This window comes from Callorhinus ursinus, unplaced genomic scaffold (genome assembly GCF_003265705.2).
Source record: "Callorhinus ursinus isolate GAN/ISIS: 27379988/994484 unplaced genomic scaffold, GSC_fseal_2.0 scaffold14, whole genome shotgun sequence".
Lineage (NCBI taxonomy): Eukaryota > Metazoa > Chordata > Mammalia > Carnivora > Otariidae > Callorhinus > Callorhinus ursinus.
The window spans coordinates 38177726-38182155 of NW_027397076.1; positions in this window are offsets into that span (position 1 = coordinate 38177726).

Here is a 4430-nt window from a genome sequence, read left to right on the forward strand (position 1 = left end):
ACTCTCATATTTGTGTCCTCAACCCTCACCTGCCCCACAGAGTCCCTCACTCCCGCCTCTGGCGTTTATTGAACAATTTCATCTCAGTTTCTTTCTTTCATCTCAATTCAGCATGCCCTGAACTGATCACTTCCTAGATAATCAGCTTCTTTGTGTCTGGTTGCAGGAGCCAAAAGAACTCTTAGTAATTTTGATTGACTGATTGATCGATTGTAGTCAGAAGGATTTACTGAGCACCTGCTATGTCAGACATTATGCTTGGTGGTGCTTATATTCAATTAGTCACCAACTGTTACTCTTCTGTAATGTCTCTCATGAGTGTCTGGGTCTTTTCCAATTTGTCTGAACTAGTTATTTCATGTTTGGAGTTTTTCAGCATCTCCTACCTGATGAACCCCTAATTATCTTTCAAGATCCTATTGAAAATTCACCACCTCTGTGAGGTAGGTTGACTTGTGGGCTCCCATGATATACATTTAAGTCTTAACCACTGATGCCTTTGAATGTCACCTCAATTGGAAATATAGCCATACATGGAACATTATACAGATTCGGTTCCAGACCACTGCAATAAAGCGAATATCACAATAAAGTGAGTCAAATAAATTCTTTGGTTTCCAAAGCACATAAAAGTTTATACTGTATTACACTATACTGTGTTACTCTATACTGTAGTGTATAAAGTGTGCAATAACATCATGTCTAGAAAAAAAGTATATTCCTTAATGCCACTTGTTTACCTATTTAAATATCTTTGTCCTCAGCAAATTTTTACCCATTTTAGTAGTCATGGATGATTTATTCTTGTCCTAATAAATTATCATTATAGTGATTACAAAAAATTATATTACTAAAAAAGGCTAACCATCATCTGAGCTTTCACAGGGTAGTACTCACTGTGCAGATCACCATAAAAACATAATAGTGAACCTTTGGCTCAGGTCATGATCCTGGAGTCCCGGGATCGAGTCCCGCATCGGGCTTCCTGCTCAGCAGGGAGACTGCTTCTCCCTCTGACCCTCTTCCCTCTCATGCTCTCTATCTCTCATTCTCTCTCTCTCAAATAAATAAATAAAATCTTTAAAAAAAAAACATAATAGTGAAAAAGTTTGAAATATTGTGAAAATTATCAAAATGTGACAGACACATGAGAAGTGAGAAAATGCTACTGGAAAAATGATGCCAATAGACTTGCTCAATGCAGGGCTGCCATAAACCTTCCATTTGTAAAAAACACAGTATCTTCAAAGTGTAGTAAGTGAAGTACAATAATAGGAGGTATGTCTGTAAAGTCTTTGCAGAGGTAATCAAGTTAAGATGAGGCCATACTGGAATAAGACTGGTGTCCTTATAAGAAGAGGGAAATTTGGACACAGAAATACAGAAGAAAGAAGGCCTGGTGATGATGATGGCAGAGATTGGAGTGATGCAGTCATAGGCCAAGGAAATCCAAGGATTGCCAACACCAGAAGCCACTTAGAGACGCATGGGACAGATTATTCCTGAGAAACTCTATAAGGAACTAACCCCTCTAACAACTTCATTTCAGACTTGTGGCCTCCAGAACTGTAAATGAAGAAATTTCTGTTGTTTTAAGTCACCAGTTTGTGGTAATTTATTACAGCAGTCCAGGCAAACTAAAACACTCTGTGAAGCCATTTATAATCTTCCCAAAGCTCTCATTTCTTTTGTAGTCTTTTTACTTGCCATGATTTTTTACTTGCTAGTTAATGCCCTTTAAGTAAAGGAAAAATGTCATTTAAAATCATTGGTACAAATTTTATCATTGATCTTTATATCATGCAATACCAGTTTTAAATGAACTCATATGTGGATCACCAAAATTACACAGTTTGTATTTCATAGCCTGTATATACATATGCATTTCATTCTTACTAGAACTGTGGAACAGCTGCATATGCAACTAACTCAAAATATTTTTATTTCACTTCTTGAGATGTGCACATTCTACTAACACTCTCTACCTTTAGCTTACTGATAAGGATGAACAGGAAAAGAAACTATGGTTGCCCCTCTTTCCCTTTCCTTCAATAGCTTCATTTTTAGTGTTAGTGATTGGCTAATATTGGGAACTGACACAAGTTAAAAAGGATATGATAGAATTCCTTGGACATTCATGCTTCTTAGAACACCACTGCCTTATTTTTGCATTCACAGTAAGTTCTGATGGGCAAAGAAAGATTGGTAAAACGGCCCTTGGCACTGTCTATGCCCTCCCACCCCTATCCTTTACTAAGTTGTAGGTGTAACACACTTACCTTGTACTGGTTTTGAGTCTACTCTAACTCCTGTGCATTGTAGGTCCAATAGAATCCTGTGCACATGGGGCATCTTGAATGTTAAATGCAAGTGGTTGACAAAGAAGAATGGACACTCACATATTGTGTAAACCTCTTCTGCTCATGCTCATGTTCCATTGTGCTTTCACTCATAAAACACAAGTTGAAAGGCAAAATTATTAAACATTTCAAAATGGTGACAACTGAGCATTAAACCAAGTGCAAGTTCCTTTTGAGAGTAAGGCCCTGTGCAATTTCCCAGGATACATGTCAATGAAGCCAGCTCTAGTTTCAGTCCCAGTTAATCCACAACCTTTTCAATATTTGGAATTGTTAACCTCTTAATTTTAGCCATCTGTGTAGAGATACCTCATTGTGGTGTTTATTTGCATTTCTCTGGTCATTAATGAGGGTAAGCATCTTTTTAAGTTTTTTAAGCCATTTGGCGCACCCTCAGATGATGTGTGTGTGTGTGTGTGTGTGTGTGTGTGTGTGGTCTTGTTTGAGCCTTTTGCCCATTTTTCTATTGGCTGTCTATTTCTCTTCTTTTTCATCTTGATTTGTAACAGTTGTTTTTATATTCTGGGAAGGAGTATTATGTAGATTACATAATGCCTTCACCCATTCTATGACTTGGTTTTCACTCTTATAAATATCTGATTACTAGTTCAAATTTTTAATATAGTTTAATTTGTCAATATTTTCCTTTGAAGTTAACTGCTAGTTTGTATCTGGTTTCAGAAATCTTTGCTTTCCTCCAAATCATAAAGATATTCTATTATTGGGGCACCTGGGTGGCTCAGTCATTAAGCGTCTGCCTTCAGCTCAGGTCATGATCCCAGGGTCCTGGGATCAAGTCCCACATTGGGCTCCCTGCTCGGCAGGAAGCCTGCTTCTCCCTCTCCCACTCCCCCTGCTTGTGTTCCTGCTCTCGCTATCTCTCTCTCTCCTCTGTCAAATAAATAAATAAAATCTTAAAAAAAAGATATTCTATTATTATCTTCTTAAAGTTTTATTGCTTTGTCTTTCACATTTAGATCCACAATCCGTCTGGAATTTATTTTATGTAATTGGTAAGAGGTAGGGGATCAAACTTTCCTAATGCTGTCTTTGTCAATAAAAACATGGATTTGCAGCTCAACTCCAGTTTGTCCTATTTAACAACTCCCTTTATGATTTTATATTAAAATGAGTAATATGCTTATAAATGAAAATCATAAAAGGTAAGGGCTTTCTGCTCATCTTTATGGAAGTGAGTTTAGTTCTTTTGACAAAAGCTTCCAACAACATCAAGTTTAAGGATTTAGTTTCATAATAGACAGTTCCACAGCTATTCTGAGCTCCACTTATTAAGTCTTTTGAGTGTTATGGTTAAGGTGGGGACTAGGCAAATGCGGGTGGGTCAAAGTAAACTCATCAGAAAATTCCAAGGAATCCTGGGATGATACTACTCTGGGCATATCTACACCTCATATTTGTATTGACAGCAATACTGAGTATTCACTCTGATCCACTGTATTTGCCATCATCATTTCTTTTAGATTAAAACGATATTCCCTCTTCCCTGCCTTTGGTCATGGCACTCTCCAATGTATTCTACATCTGGTACACAGTGACCTAGCCTTTGTTTATCTATCCAGTCTCATTCTTGGTCATCTGTATCTTACCTTAACTGAGCTTTGCCCCCCCCCCCCCCGAACCTATCTGCATCACTCCAGTCTTCTCAGGTTGGCGCTTGTCTTCTGTGCTCATGGGGCATTATCTCCTTCCGAAAGCCTCTTTTATAGAAAGTGCTCGAGAAATTTAGGGAATATTATTAATATTTAAAATATTAATATTAAAAATAATTAATAAAAATGAAGGATTATGTGAACGAGATGGGTATTTGTTGAAAGGACGGATGGACGGGACTTCGCTTCTATCACTTTCAGCAACTCTCCAGGTCAGAGGATTTATAAAGCTTGCTGAGGAAAAATCTGAGAAAAGTTTCACTTTAGATGACGCAGAGAACGTAACTCATTTTCTCTCCCGCCACAACCTGAAGCAACCTCCTTCCTCTCAGCCTCACTGAAGCGCTGGGGTGAGCGCATCGATGAGCGCGGGCTGCGCTCGGCTAGTTGGGGCTGGCTC